The following is a 16,514-nucleotide window of genomic DNA, read 5'->3' on the forward strand; positions in this document are numbered from 1 at the left end:
TCGATCTTTTGAACGTAAAATCGTTTGCGATATTGCTACACACGTACAATTTGTCGTTCGATTTTAACATCGAGGAGATAAATCGTTACGATAATTGTCCCATGTACGGCCACCTTAAGGCATAGAACTGATAAGTTACGGTTAAGGAAAATTGGGTACCAAATTGTTAAGATTTTTTTGTGAATCTTCCAAGTGATGGGCGTGGGCGCAACCAGTTACTTATATAATTTATTGAAGGTTACAACTAACATAATCCTACTAATATTATAAAGGCGAAAGTTTGTTTGGATGTATGGATGTGTGAATGTATGAATGTTTGTTACTCTTTCACGCAAATACTACTGAACGGTATTTTAATTAAACTTTACAATAATATAGCTTATACATCAGAATAACACATAGGCTACAATTTTAATCTACTTTCGAAATGGAGGAGGTGTTATGTTCGTTTTTTTTATCTTCAGCGATTACTCCGCCGTTTGTGAACCGATTTCCAAATATTTTGTTTGGTGTATAGGTTACTAGATGTCCCACGCGGCTTCGCCTGCATGTAAGGACTTGTGTTATACGTACCAGACAACGGAAATATATTTAATACTTTTATACTATACATATTATATTTAAGATTTTTATTATATTATGATACACATATTTAATACACATCCATGACCCAGGAACTTTGAAAAGTTTTTGTTCCATATCCCGAATCGAAACTGAATCTGCGACCCCCGGCTTGAGCTACCACTGAGCCACAGAGGTCGTCAAAATAGTTCGCAGTCTATTGATGAAATGACTATTTAATTTATCAGATATCTTTCATCTTATCATTCATTCTTATAAGATTAAGTTCATTATTTGTAAGTATGTAATTTTACAATTTATAATAATTAACAATTTGATAAAAAAAAAACTGTGACGCGATTAATACGCAACTCATAAGTCATAATAATATTATGTGTACATACTTGTAAACAAGTAGGAAAACACATTCTTCAGCAGGTAGAGCAGTCCACTCAATCACAACATACCGAAGTATAAAAAATCTAAAATATTTTAATACTGTTAAAACCAGTTATATTTTATATTACTTACTAGACGTTCCGGGCGGTTTCGCCCGCTTAAATTAGATATTTCACAGAAAAATTAGTCCACAAAAAAAAGCCTATGATCCTTCACGTGGTCTACTTCTTATCTGATCCAATTAACAGAAAAAATGCTCTAGTAATTTGTAAGATGAGCCCTTTCAAATAAGTTCCCTCCGTTTTTCTCCACATTTTCCTCTATTTCTTCGCTCCTATTAGTCTTAGCGTGACAAAATATAGCCTTCCTCAATAACTGGGCTATCTAACACTGAAATAATTTTTCAAATCGGACCAGTAGTTCCTGAGATTAACGCGTTCAAATAAGCCCTTTCAAATAATTTCCCCCTGTTTTTTCCACATTTTCCTCTATTTCTTCGCTCCTATTAGGCTTAGCGTGATAAAATATATAGCCTATAGCCTTCCTCGATAAATGGAGTATCTAACACTGGAAGAATATTTTTTCAAATCGGACCAGTAGTTCCTGAGATTAGCGCGTTCAAACAAACAACCAAACAAACTAACAAACTCTTCCGCTTTATAATATTATAGTATAGGTTGGTTCTTTGATTCTACAAATTATGTAACTCGAATCCCAGTCCTCAATTTAGTAACTCCGCACAATTTCTATTTAAACATTAATTAAGATCATAGGTCAATGCTATAATATTATGTCGGAAGTTTTGGTCAGATATTCGGTTATATTCAGTATCTGACCACGGAAAGTTAGAACATTTGGATTCTAAAAACAATATGTCGATAAGACGTTTGCGACACCACGCTATGGTGACTGGTGAGGAACCGTGAACAAAAATATTATGAGTTATACAAAAATATTAGAGAAAACTAGATGACGCCCGCGACTCTGTTGCGCCAAAACTCATGTATCGCGCGGGAACTGTATATTTTTCCGGGATAAAAAGTATTCTATGTCCTTTCCCGGGACTCAAAGTATCTCCATGCCAAATTTCAGCAAAATCGGTTCAGCAGTTTGAGCGTGAAGAGGTAACAGACAGACACACTTTCGAATTTATAATATTAGTAAGTATAATGTATATGAATAACAAGAACAGTAATCAAAAAAGGGAAAATCTGGGGAATTAAAAAAAATGATGTTACTATCCCGTCTCTAGGAGTCTAGGGTACGATTTCATTGGCATATCAGTTGATGTAGAAGCTATGAGAGAACAAACATACATACATAGCTGTTACTAAGACCTATATTTTGACTGTACCATAGTCGAGGACATGGCATCCATTAAGTTAGGAAATTGATAGAAAAACTAGATGCTAGGCCCGTAAAATAAATTTAAAAAAAGTAACATCCCGACCCAAGGAAAAAAAATTTGCTCCGTCAAAATTGACATAATATGAACATCCATTGTTTTTGTCTATACTTTTTTATCAAATTTTTCGTGTTGTCCAAAATATTTATAAAATATTTATATACACTTGCACTAATTTTTAACAAATATAAGCAAAAAAATATTATATTACGTTTTGATTTCTAGCCGACCTTAGCAAAATAAAATTTTAACAAAAATCTGCTATCTACACAAGAAATCACCAAATTTTGAGGTGAGGAAACCCAAGTTAAAACTAAATTCTAAGGCTAATAAAAATACGCGCATATTGATAAGGAATTTAAATTAAAAACTTCAATTGTCAAAGGCATGACCTGCCTGATGAATATGTTTTGTTCACTCGGGATATCCTCCGTTATGAAAGTGTAGTGTGAAACATGATGATGAATGAACACAAAAGTTTGCAGTCAGGTTCCCTAGTATGTAACAGATGTAACAAAACATAGTAATAATACTTAAGAGTGACTGTTATTGTATATAATTATGTCTCTTATATAGACGTCACAGCTAAGGTTTACAAACCTACCCCAAATTTTTTTTGGTGGACACATGGGTTGACTGTTGAGGAAGGATCTTTTGGACGCGAAAAAGCTCCCCGTACCACTTCCAGCAAAACCCCACCGTTTAGGAGGAATGCGCATTTCAAATTTTCGTAATATTGAGATAAGGTCATATAATTATGTTTTCTGGTGTTTACGTGTTACTTACTTACTAACTAATAGTGTTTTCAAGGCATCGTAAGGCTGTGGTAAGTGCAGTGGCGGGGCAAGACCTAAATTTGATGTGGGCAAGATATATCTTGCCGGCCCCCTAAAATAGGTATATTATTTTGCGAGGCCCCATGATGAATCACGCAAGAGGACATCAAAACTCGTAAATCCTAAAAAAATCGTAACCAAAAGGGCGCGAGCGGCGAGACACCTTAGACCGCGGGCCGTGGGCGGTCGTCCACGCCTTACGCCGCCTCTGGGTAAGTGGGGGACTCATCACCATCCGTTTCAGAAACTCGTACTCATTACCATCCCTTTCAGGAACCGACGATGCGTGATAGTGGGCAGCGTGTTGGCGGCGGTGGTGCTGTGCGCGCTGGTCGCCGTGCTCGTGCTCCGGCCCTGGGCTAGCGAGGAGTACCGCCGCTACCGGCGCGCCGTCGTCGCCTCTAATGGCATAGAGTGCGCTGCTATCGGACGGTGGGTACTGTTTAGGCCAGCCTTTCCCGAAGTGGGCGATAACGCCCCCTGAAGGTCTGAAGGTGTAGGGCCCAAAAAAAAAATGGGGGCGTTGTGTGGGCGCTAAAATATAATTTGTTCTTAAAGTGGGCGGTAGACAAAATAAGTTTGGGAACCTCTGGTTTAGCCCAACATTAGAGTTAGACAGTTAGTTAAGTTGCTGAAAGGCTTCTTAGAGACGAACGGCACTTGTTGACGGCACGCGTCGAGTGTCGACGGCAGTCGGCGGCACGCGACAAGTGCCGTTCGTCTGTAAGCCCTCTTAGCATGGCCACCACAGAAATATCCATTTCTGTGATGGCCACAGTAGAAAAACTGACAGATTTAAGGCCCTAAACGACAGATTTCCTTTGCCAATCCACTTTGTTTCCTCATTCCTACGAAGAAAGCATTTCAAGGGTGGCCGTACAAACAAAATATCTGTCCACGGATGTGACGTAGGCCGTCAGCGAACATGCTCTACATTGTAGATAACGCACAACTTTTCTCGATATAATGCGGATCATTTTCTTATTGAATCTACAGACTTCAATATCTCTATAATTGTAAAGTTACAATTATATTCAGTTGCGCTAACAAGTAACAATAATCACGACAAGGTCTGTAGATTGTTGTTGTAACTATACTTATAGTAATTTTTATTTTATTTTATTTTTTATTTGAACGGAAAACATACAGTGATAAAACTTAAATTAAAAATTAAGGCTGATTAGTATCTAAGCACTATTAACATGTTTCCACAAGTAGAAGTCTAAACATTAACAACATTGCTTTACATTTAGGTAGACAAAAGTATTTGGCAGTGATACAATAGTACACGTTACAAAAGCAATCCCAATGATAATATCCATAGTACAAGAGTAATGAATCCAACAATCAGTGACCAGCTTCAAACCAATTTTTATTGATTGACTTTCTGATAGCATAAATAGATGAATTAAAAATGTCAATGTCATGGTGTTTACTCAAATCATTCAGGCAAGCAGGTGTTCTAACGAAGAAGGAATTCTTCCTATAATTGGAATGGGAGAATGGAATATAAAAGGGGTTGAAGGAGCATATTCTGGATGAGCGGGAAGGGACTTTCAGGGTAATTTTGGAAACAAGAAGGGAGGAATCTATTTTATTTTGGGCAATATTTAGGTATGTACAAATGTCAGCTACTTGACGTCTGAGATGCAGGGGTAGCATGTGATACCTTCTGCATCTCGATTCATAGTCAGTGTCAGATGTTCCGCATTTATATTGTAGGAATCTCACAAATCGTTTCTGGAAATCTGGTAGAAGTAGGTGCTAGCACTACCCGAAAATCTCTTCGCAAACGTGCGGCTAAGTCTAAATTAGATTGCCAGTCCTCCCAGGGTTTTTCATCTTGCCAAACTGTTTAATGGTTTTGCGGCATTTCTTAGACTTAAAATTATTGTGATAATAGATTAAGATATTGCTAAGTCTGCATACTCAATTGTAGAAACTCCTTGATTCATTTAAACGTCGTCATATATTGTTTAGAGATGGTTCTCCCTGACCTCCATCTTCTATGCCCCTGACACCGAGCGGTATCCGTGACAACGCGCGATATCGTCCATTCTGTTATTATCTATTCTATGACTCGCATCAGTGGACAACCCTTCAACGCTGTTGCGGTCAAACAGACCCATGCTGCTTTGAATTGAATTTCTGATTTTGGCATGTTTAAAGTAGAATTTTATTGACATGCTTTGATGACTGATTTGATGATTATGTAACCTAAAACTTGTAGTCATTCTACGTTTGTGTGGATTATGAGCGTATTTGTGTAGCATTGTCAACAAATTATTGCAAACTAAGTATTTGCCGACTCAGTTAATGCGATAAAGATAAGTAAATAATTCTAGATACCTATACTTAGCACGTTTACTTAAATGTGGGATCCTGATACCATAGTAAAAAAGTCTGGCACCCGGGAACTGCCGCGGTAAAGCTATTGCGTAGCATTTTTTGTCAACTTATTCCATTATAATTAGCATTCGTCTAGTAACACGCACACAAACACCGTGCCGAAGTCTGGCAACGCAGCCGCACCGCTGTGCCGGTCGGAGTGCGGTGTGTTAAATTTTTTCGTTACGGAATTTCTTGATTCGGTCGCCGCGCTCCAAGTTCACGATAAAAGCTATGCAATAGTATGTATCTGTAGGCCTACTACGAAACCGTTTTGAGACTCAAACAATCGGGCGAGAATGCCGCGTCCTGCTCTAACAACGTCATTTCACGTTTGTTAGAGTAGGACGCAACATTCTCGTCCGATTTTTTGAGTCTCAAAACCGTTTCGTGGTACCCTGTATCTTGATTCTTTTTCAGCAGCAACTCAGCGGTAATGCTGTCGTTTTTATTTCAGCGGCATACTAGAGAAGGGGGGCTCCGCCGTCGATGCTGCTATAGCGACGCTGTTCTGCGAGGGCGTAGGATGCGCCCAGTGCATGGGCCTCGGGGGCGGCTTCCTGGCCACCGTGTACGATGCCTCTACACGGCAAGTTCGGGTGCTCAACGCGCGCGAGCGGGCGCCCGCAGCCGCGTACGCAGAAATGTACCAGAACGCCTCGTCTACCGTTGGAGGGCTGGCGGTGGCGGTGCCGGGCGAGCTGCGAGGCTACGGCGCATTACACGAGTAAGAGAGTTTCCGTATTAAGGACTGAAAAAATAAACGATATAAATACACTATTTTGCATTACAGCAATTGGCTGGTTATTAATTAATTTTAAATCTCGCAACACGGCAGGGTTTCTTATTTCCCTGTCAATTTATCTATTTTAACTTTTACGTATGCGGTATGGGCAATCTCATAACGCTGGGGCACTTGCCCGCCCCCAATCACAAAAAAAATTGTACTGATAGACTTGAAGAGTTTATTTATTTAAACGCGCAAATCTCATAAACCAATGGAGCGATTTTATTTGGCACATATTTATTAGAATATTAGACCACGTGATAGGACATTACATAGTACGTTCGTACGTAGGTCGTTTGCCCCCTTATTTTATATAAAAAATACGCTAGTGCTTTGTTATACAGGTGACAACCATGTCCAAAGGAAGTTCGGGCACCTGGAGTGGCGGGAACTAGTGAAGCCCACGGCGGAGCTCTGCCGGAAGGGCCACCGCGTCAGCGAATATCAGGGCCGCGTCCTCGACTCGTACAGCAACGTCATCCACGAGCAGCCTTCAATGAGGTACGTAATTTAAATTCGAGAGATCAGAGTGAAAGCAGTAGTGGCGTTAGGGGAGTTTTAAGTCCGGATTGACAATGACTGCGACATTTCCGAAGTGATAAGTATTAAGTACTGTATATTATGTGTTTAAGTGAATTAATAAAAATCAATCCAGAAACCGGGGAGGTGTACAAAGAAGGAGACTTAATCAAAGACCCGTTGTTCGCGCAAACCCTGGACCGTATAGCGGAGGAGGGCCCGGAGGCGATTCACAACGGATCCATGACGGCCTCGCTGGCCCGAGATATACCAGGCTTCGGGGGTATCGTCACAGAGGACGATCTCAGGAATTACTAGTGAGTTCATTGTGAATAGAACCTTGCAAATTAAATTTCAAAATAACTTATTAAGGACCTATTTCACCACTTCCTAATAAGTGAGGCTATCCATAATAATTTATATGATAGATAAATTATGGAGTATCAGCTGTCAGATAAGTTGTGTTCAATATCAGGTGGTTTTTTTTTAATTGTACTGTACCGAATTACTGTACGATCTCCGTCATTTGCCTTTAAACCGATTACTCTGATAGTATAAATTGTCGTCCATATTTATATCCCTGTTTTATTTAACGAATATCCAACATTTTTAAATGACGTTGGACAATATTCACAAATAATTTAATCTTTTAGCGTAGAATGGCAGGATCCAATAACGGTAGAGTTATCGCCGGAGCGCACCCTGTACACCGTACCGTTGCCGGGCTCGGGTTCGGTTCTGGCCTACATCCTCAACATCCTTAAAGGCTGGGTGGGACCGGCACCGACGTGGGGGCCTACAGCGGCCTCTACTGGCATCGCATCATGGAGACGTTCAAGTACGCTTACGCCAAACGTTCGGGTCTGGGAGACCCCACACGAGTTCACTCGCCGATTAATATACGTGAGGTAATTTAGTGTTAAAAATACTTATATCATACAATACTTCTTTAAGCTTTATTTTTCCCCTTGAGGGAAAAGAGGGATGTATGTAAATTGTAATAAAGAACAGTCTATCTGTCGGTCTGTGTATTTTTCGTGGCATCGTATCCTGCAAACGGGCGGATCGATTTTCGGTCTAGTTTTTTATTCTCATAAATCTTTGTCTACCGAAAATCAATATTAGCCTAATTTTAGTGTTTCGCCGTTAACGTATTAAACGGTCAAAGTTATGTAAAGTTTATATTGTTAACACTGTATGTATATATAGGTGTTTACCATAACATTCGTAACTAAATTAGTTTATACAGCTTCCTTACGGCTGCGAAATGATTGCTTAAATCTTACTGTGTAATGCTGTGATTTGTGAAACAGTTAATTGCTTGACAAAAGCAAAGCAAGTTAAGATGCTATGGATTAGGTATTTACTCGACTTACGAGTTACGACCGCTATATTAGAGTGCCAATAAAGTCTTATCAAATCTCCTTACACCGTTTTATGGTATTTTTTATTGTTTTCACGGGAAATAATGTTTTTATCATAGATAGTCGTGTTGCTTATTATTATTACATTGTTCGTTGCAATTTACTGCTTCTGCAGGGCTGGCATAACAACATTAGACATGGGAAAGAATCGACATACTGACAGATTTTATCGACAAATTGGCGGATATCCTTCGTCTAACTGTCACTTTGTCTATTCTTCCGTAGAAAGAAACCATATTTTCTATAGTGACCATGCTACGCCTGCTGAATATGAGCTGGTTTCTAAGTCGCTGCTTAGAAACCAGCGACTTAAGAAGACATAGCTTTAGTTTTAATTTCACAATTTTTTGAGTATTATGTATATTGTATGTATTATTATACTTGGGTTGTTATTGTAAAGCTATCCCTCTAATACTAATAAGTACATACAATATGAGCAAACGAAGCGTCAGGCAGAGTCTAGTATTCTACGTTTGTGGTTTTCAAATGACGCGACCGATGCTGCGAAGGTAACCCTTTGCTTTTTTATCATGCATGAATGTTTATGAATATATATAAGTATGTATACTTTTGTAAAAATTCTCTTACTTCATAGTTTTTTTTACTGAAACATTCTCAAGTCTCGACTAACTGGCGACCCTCCCACAGAAGCTTCGCGACCCACAGGTTGAAAATCACTGCTCTACATTTTTGGAATTTTTTTATTTTAGGATTTAAATAAGGTGTACATTTCAGTTACAAAGCAACCTGACATCGGAGTCCTGGGCGCTGACGTACCGGAGTCTGATCGACGACACGCGTACGTACAACGACTGGCGTCACTACGGCGCGCTGTTCGAGGGCGCGGACGACCACGGCACCGCCCAAGTGTCGGTGGTGGCGCCCGACGGCAGCGCCGTGTCTGTCACTAGCACTATTAATTACATGTAAGTGATAGCTTTGTGACTCAGCCCGGGCGCGCACAGCGGCCAAACCGCAGCGGCCAGGTCGCGACGGACATCGAGATAGATACCTTAGTATGAAACTGCCATAGACCACGCGCACCTGGCCGCACGGCGGTCAGCGGCCACACCATATTTTCGATGGCAATCTGCAATCTGCATTTGCAGTGATGTATTATAGTGGAATAAAAATTGAGAGTATCTCAAAGTTGTTGTTGGGAAGCGTATTGAATTGACATTAAAAAGATCCAAATTTGCACCCAATAAAGGTTCATATCTAGATTATACACGTTTAGGTTCGGTAGGTGCTATTTAATTTTAGTATATAACAACAGATGGCGCTTTTAAAGTAAAATGTATATAATTCTTTTTCACAAATATTGACTATCGAATTAATTACTTAAAATTGCTATGTGAGACAATTTTATGGGTAATTCAAACGAAAATCGCCATCAGCTGAATATTTGCAGGTGGAAATGTCGTATACGCGACACCCTAGGATACATTGAGCGCGAAATAAGGCTATATTGGTTATAGCTTATATCGCTGGCTGACGGGCTTTCCACCCGCATATTAACGACTGACGGTGGTCTTTATTATTAAAAAGGTATCAACATTCACCTGTATAAATTTTGTACGGTATGAAATTACTTTATATTTTAATTTTTTTAACATAGTTCAGTAACGCGACTGACGTTGAATCCCTTGTCTGCGATACGGCTGACGGTGCATTTTTGGTTAAGCATGACCTCAATAAAAAAAATTATTTAAATTACGAAATTTAATATGAACTGTCCCTTCAGTAATCTTTCCGATATTATAGGGTTATACCCAAAATGTACCCAACATTTTCTATTTTTTCTTCTTTTTCTGTACCTACTTCAAATACAAAATAATACTTCGCGATCTCTGCACGATTTCCATAGCGTCTACATCCCTACAGTTCAGTGGACAGAATGATCGAAGATGAGCGTCGTGTGCGTTTAGTCAAAAAAGTCCGCGAACAACTTTATGCGCGCCATGACGATTTTGTGCGCCGCAGACTCGATCACACAAAAAGTGTGCCGTCTACGATCTCCCTAAACCCGGGCACGCACTAGCGGCCAGGTCGCGGCGGCCATCGAGATAAATACCTTAGTATGAAACCGCCATGGACGACGCGCACCTTGCCGCAACGCGACCAGCGGCCACACCATACTTTCGATGGCCGCCGCGGCTTGGCCGCTAGTGCGCGCCCGGGCTAAGGGCGGCAAAATTAAAGTGGCCTATACTCATCCTACTATCCTACTTCCTACTAATCCTACTCCCTACTAATATTATAAAGGCGAAAGTTTGTTTGGATGTGTGGATGTATGGATGTTTGTTACTCGTTCACGCAAAAACTACTGAACGGATTTTAATGAAACTTTACAATAATATAGCTTATACATCAGAATAACACATAGGCTACAATTTTAACCGACTTTCAAAATGGGGGAGGTGCTCAGAACAGGAAAATAAGGGGAGGTGTTATATTCGTTTTTTTATGTTCAACGATTACTCCGCCGTATGTTAACCGATTTTCAAAATTTTTCTTTTTGTATATAGAGAATCATCCCAATTTGGTATTACATTCATAAAAGTGGTGATCTAATGAAGGATCCATAAGTAATCGAGGGAACTCCTCAAAATTTATAGGGAAATGTGTGGTGACTTCGGTTTCGTGAAAAATATTCTAAACATATTATGCTACCAACAAGTAATATTTTGCACCGAGGTATACCTGGTATACCGTGGTTCGGAAGGTGCTGAGAAAACTCCTGATTCTTTATAGTTACAAGTTTGGGAGTTTCGGCGTTGTTTTAAGAACGGAAAGCATATTAAGCTACTATGCAAATTACATTCATCATCATCATCACTTTCCCATAAGCTATTTTTTATGGGAAAATATACGGTTTCCGTCAAATTCCTAAATTACGCGGGCGAAGCCGCGCGGGAAATCCTGTAAAAATATAAATCCGCCCCTGTACAGCTGTCATGTAGCTCAGCCGTATCCTTGTAATTAAACTTGCTTAGAAGCATTATTTATTATTATAACGTTAAACTTAGATGTATTAGGGCCTGTTTCACCACTTCCGGTGCCGGGTAGGCTTATTTGACTGATTCTCCATACTCTGTCAAGTTAAGTGGTAGATAGCCTTTTCAGGAAGTGATGTAACAAGCCCTTAGTCTAATATTATTTTCAATTGTATCTGAATTCGCGCTAATGTGTATACTAAATAATTTGAGCGATATGCATGAAGATATTCTGCTGCATATACTTATTTTCATATAACATAATATTTACATCAATATATTTTGTTTAGGTGGTAATGCAGACCCTGTATGAGAAGGAGGAGTACTCGCCTGTGATACGGCGGCCGCGTCTGCACCACCAACTCGTGCCGATGCACATCGAGCACGAAGCCAATGTCGATCCGGTAAGTTACACCTTTTTAGGTTTCCGTAGCCAAATGGCAAAAAACGGAACCCTAATAGGTTCGTCATGTCTGTCTGTCCGTCCGTATGTCACAGCCACTTTTCTCCGAAACTAGAACTATACTATTGAAACTTGGTAAGTAGATGTAGTCTGTAAACCGCATTAAGATTTTGATACAAACATGGAAAAATTAATAAAAATTTTAGGGGTCCCCATAGGAACAACTGAAACAAAAAAACATTTTGAGTTCAACAAACAAAAATCATATTGAGTTTTCTAATATCATTTTTTTCTAATCTGAATAGTTTGTGAGAGAGACTCTTCCAAAGTGGTAAAATGTGAGCCCCCCTCCCAAAAAAACTTGACTAAAGTCATGATAATTCTAACAAAAATATATGATGTACATTACTATAAAAACTACTAACGAAAATTGGTTTCAACGAGATCGAGCAAGTGGTTTTTATACGTCATGTCATAACTTTTATTAAAATCAACTGATAATATATAAAAATAAATTAAAAACCTTTTAATTTCATAGACATAAACCTTAATGCTGCTGCGGAACCCTTCATGGGCGAGTCCAACTCGTTTTTTCTTCCTTAATATATTTATTATATTAAAAATATTTCTGTATCTACAAGTATTAGTAATGAGAAATTAACGTCAAGAAATTATTTTCTACGATCGGGTTTGATCAAACTCACCAGCTTTGTCGGCCGGATTGTCGTTGTATGGTTATTAGTAGTGACCGACCGAACTTACGGTTTCGGTTTCGGCCAGTTTCGACCAAAAAATCTAGTTTCGGCCTTAGTTTCGGTTTCGGAAAAAATATAGCCTAAACTTTCGGCCCTGCCGAAACTCATGCGTCGTTCAATAAACTTCGCAGTTAACTCGTGCTTGATTGTCAGCGAAGCTCCGGCTCATCTTGCGAGATTTATCTAGTAAATCATCTCGCCACACTACGCTTTTTATTTAAATATTTAAAATATATGGACACGCAATCTCTTAGACCCTACTACCCTGTTAGAATCTTATCTAGCCCACTTCCCCGTACGCTTCACTCATGCGGCCCTCAATATATTTTTCAAGTTTAGTGGCAAAACGCCTTCTGGAGCAAAAAAAATGTACGTCAACTGAATCGATGATTTCTAAAACAACGTAACTAACATTTTTGCCGAAATCGAGTTTATAGCGATTTTGGATTTAGTCTATGGCCATTAATAAATTGTGCATTAAAACAACACAATTGCTTTGCATTTTCTATGTAAATTGAACTACTGAAAATACCGCTTAGTGTTAGAACAACATAACTGACTGACATTTCTCTTCGGTGATTGTTAGAACAACACAAGTGCATACAATGGGGATTGTCCATTTTTTTTAATTTTGCTCATTACAAAAACAGTTCGAGGAATAAGGTCAGTGATCGTTTTTCTGTATTTAAACGAAAAAATACCCATTAGTTACTTATATTTTTGAACAAATACGTTTAACCTTTGTTTGACCTTCAATGGCGTAAATTAGCAATAAATTCGACCAACATTACGTTTCGAACTTTTGGTACCGATAAATATAAAAAAAAATTGAAGATATCAAAAAGTTAATTTCTTATGTTCCTGATACCTTTAAAGACTTCTATGATGAAATTTTGGACTGGCCAACCACAACAGTAAAAACTGTAGATGAAGTAGGAGATGATGTAGGCATAGGCAATAGCAACATTATGTTATGATTTTAAGATTAATAAAGTTGAATAAATATGAGTATTTGAGTTATTATTTTATGTTACAGTAGTTTCTTGGGTATCAAAACAACACAAGTAACAGATTTAATGTCAAAAGCACATAAGTGAAAAACTTTATTATCCATTTATTTATACTAAAATAAAATAAAAAGATATATAAAAATACATTATTAGGAGCTATTTATACAGAAATATAAAATATAATATACATAATTATAAATTACTTGCATTATCAAAAATTATCCAGGTTTTTGTCTCTCCTGAAAATTTTACTTTTAGTTACTTATGTTGTTTTAGAAATCATTGATTCAACTGCAAGTTTGCTTAGTAATTTCGTTTTGAACTTCGACCGCGGTCGCGTCCATGTTTCCAATAAAAATAATACACTGCAACTGAATACGTTTTCAGTAGTACGTTGTTAATGTCTAAGGGAGAATTTCACCAATCACACAACTTCGTTTTATAAAACTTAGTTCTCATTGAACGCGTTCCTACGGGGATGTAAATCTCGTTTTGTTTCAAATGAAATTCATAATCTTCTTTTAATCACTATTTAAGACGACGACGAATAAATCTAAGTTTATGTGACGTCACGCGATGATTTTACATTGTTTTATCATTTTGGAGCCTTGTCGCTGTTTTATTAATAAAAAAATTGTTAACAAAATAGCAAGAAACGATAAATAAGCTAACCAAACGCATCTGTGAACACTGTCATCTTAACAATTTTTTCGTCTATGTTTTTCGATCTGTCATGACACTGACAGGACTTCAATGTTTTTGTTCAGAAGATAAAAATCGGATTTCCTGTGAACGAGTTTAGTTTATGTTGGTGAAATGCAATTGAGTGTTATTTAATTAAAACGTGTTTATGTGCTTAAGACCGGTTTAGTGTGAGCTAAGCGCGTTTAATTTCTTTGGTGAAATAGCACCTACTTGGAATCGTATAAAAAAACGGAATATAGTACAAAAAAGTTTCTAGGGAACATATTCGAGTCTAAGATTAATAATTTTTATTTTAATAAATGTCGCAAAAAGTAAAAAATTCAATGTGGTTAGTTTAAAAAGTTGTAATTTATGTAAAAATCAATCAGTACCGTAATTTTAAATGTTTTACCAAGTTTCGGTTTCGGTTTCGGCCGAAACTGAGAGTATGGCCGAAAGTTCGGTTTCGGCTGAAAAATCTGTGTGCTGTAATATTATGGTAATATGTTTATAGGGCGTACTACTGCGACTTATACCTCGCGCTGTCATTATTTTTCATTTCGTGTAAAAAAGGCTTAGACTGGGTTGCACCAGAGGCGTGGGTAAAGTTAAAGTTAAATATGGCGTCCAAACACCCCATATTCTCATACGACATCTGTCAATTTTTCCGGTTATAGTTAAGGTTAAAGTTAAAGTTAGTTGGTGCAACCCAGTCTTACTGGATTGCACCAACTAACTTTAACTGTAACTTTAACTTTAACTTTGAATACAGTGCAAAATGTCAAATCTTGAAAAATGGACGCCATCAAGACGCTATATTTAACTATAACCATAGAGCTCGACAAGGTTTTAAATGCATGTGGCGAAAAAAGGAACTAACGCTGTCATCATCACAAAAACCGCAATTTATGACAGTTCTCCTGCTGGTAACAGCAGCGCCCTCGCCCACGCGCATGTATAACCTTGTTGGATCAGCTGTCATCTGTCAACTCTCCGGGCAAAGTTAAGGGTAAAGTTAAAGTTAAAGTTAAATTTACCTTAACTATGACTATAACTTTAACTTTACCCACGCCTCTGGTGCAACCCAGTTTTAGACGTAAACTCTTATTTCGACCGTGTAATATTGTAATACAGTGACCGTGTCATGATGTCATCGTGGTATTAACTGACTTATTTACTGTTTTACAGGAGTTGCTGAAGTCTCTCCAAGCGCGTGGGCACGAGACGACCCAGCTGGGTCCCACGGCTGGGTTCGCTGCCATCGTGGGCACCTTACGAGGTCCCGACGGCTTCTGGCAGACCCAGACAGACCCGCGCCGCGTCGGCAGCATCGACGGACTATGATCGTAGATGTAACTTATTATAAATTATACCAGTGTAAGGGTCAGTTCAAACTTTGATGAGACGGCGCACAATACTTAGGTATGCTTTGAAACGCAAACAAGCAGCTAAGAGCGTTTGTCTCATGTTTAAAAGGCATATTTTGTTTCTAAATCGTCTCGTCTCAATGTCAATTGATCTAAGCTTGTGTTCTTTCAAGATTTTCTTTGTGGCTGCTAGTTGCAACACAATGAAAAGTGAAAAATTAAAAAAAAATCAAAGAAAGGTTATTAGCTGTCTGTGGTTATAACTCACTATTTAAGAATAAGATTTTTGCCATGTTGTTGGAACAGCCGTGAATTTGTATCTCATACTCAAATAATTTATAAATGTTAATTTAAATTATTAGTTCGCCAATATTTAGTACCTACAGTTGTTATAGGTAAGTACTAAGTACTGATTGTTTATTGTTCAGTCAGGAGAACAGAGAGACAAAATAAAATTTTCTAAACACTCAAGTGAAAGGAGACCTTCATACTTATTTTATCTATAGTTTGTGCGTTTTATGATGATATGCGTGACACATTATAATTGACAATAGTAGGGAAGTTACCTAACAAAAATTAATCGATAGTTTAAAAATATCGAATCACTTTGTAAAGGAATTGCAATCGAAATTATCGATTTCGTACTGATATTTCAGTGGTGCCGGCGATTTAAGATGGCCGCCCTTTTTTTTCGATTTGATTTCGATTCAACAGAGTCAATCTCTATTGACATATGTTCCGTTTCATGCATTATGAAATTTTTCAAATGTTTTCGTAACAATAATTTTATACATCTATTTCACAGTTAATATTTATAATTTTTATTAATAAGTTAGCATTTAGCATCTTTTCATTTTTATTCATTTACAATTATAGGAAACATTTGTTTTTGTAGATGGAATATAATTTATTATATTTTGATTCTTTTTTTGTTTTCTTGTAAAAAAAACCCGTAGCGAGGAACATGAAAACTGTCACCC

The 16,514-nt window shown here is 38.1% G+C and overlaps 1 pseudogene; it reads left to right on the forward strand.

Moving 5' to 3' along the window:
* The first annotated feature begins 3,474 nt into the window (after window positions 1-3,474).
* Window positions 3,475-15,965, forward strand: LOC121733332 (annotated as a pseudogene).
* The last annotated feature ends 549 nt before the right edge of the window (window positions 15,966-16,514 follow it).

The sequence above is a fragment of the Aricia agestis genome, chromosome 13 (genome assembly GCF_905147365.1).
Source record: "Aricia agestis chromosome 13, ilAriAges1.1, whole genome shotgun sequence".
In the NCBI taxonomy this organism is placed as follows: domain Eukaryota; kingdom Metazoa; phylum Arthropoda; class Insecta; order Lepidoptera; family Lycaenidae; genus Aricia; species Aricia agestis.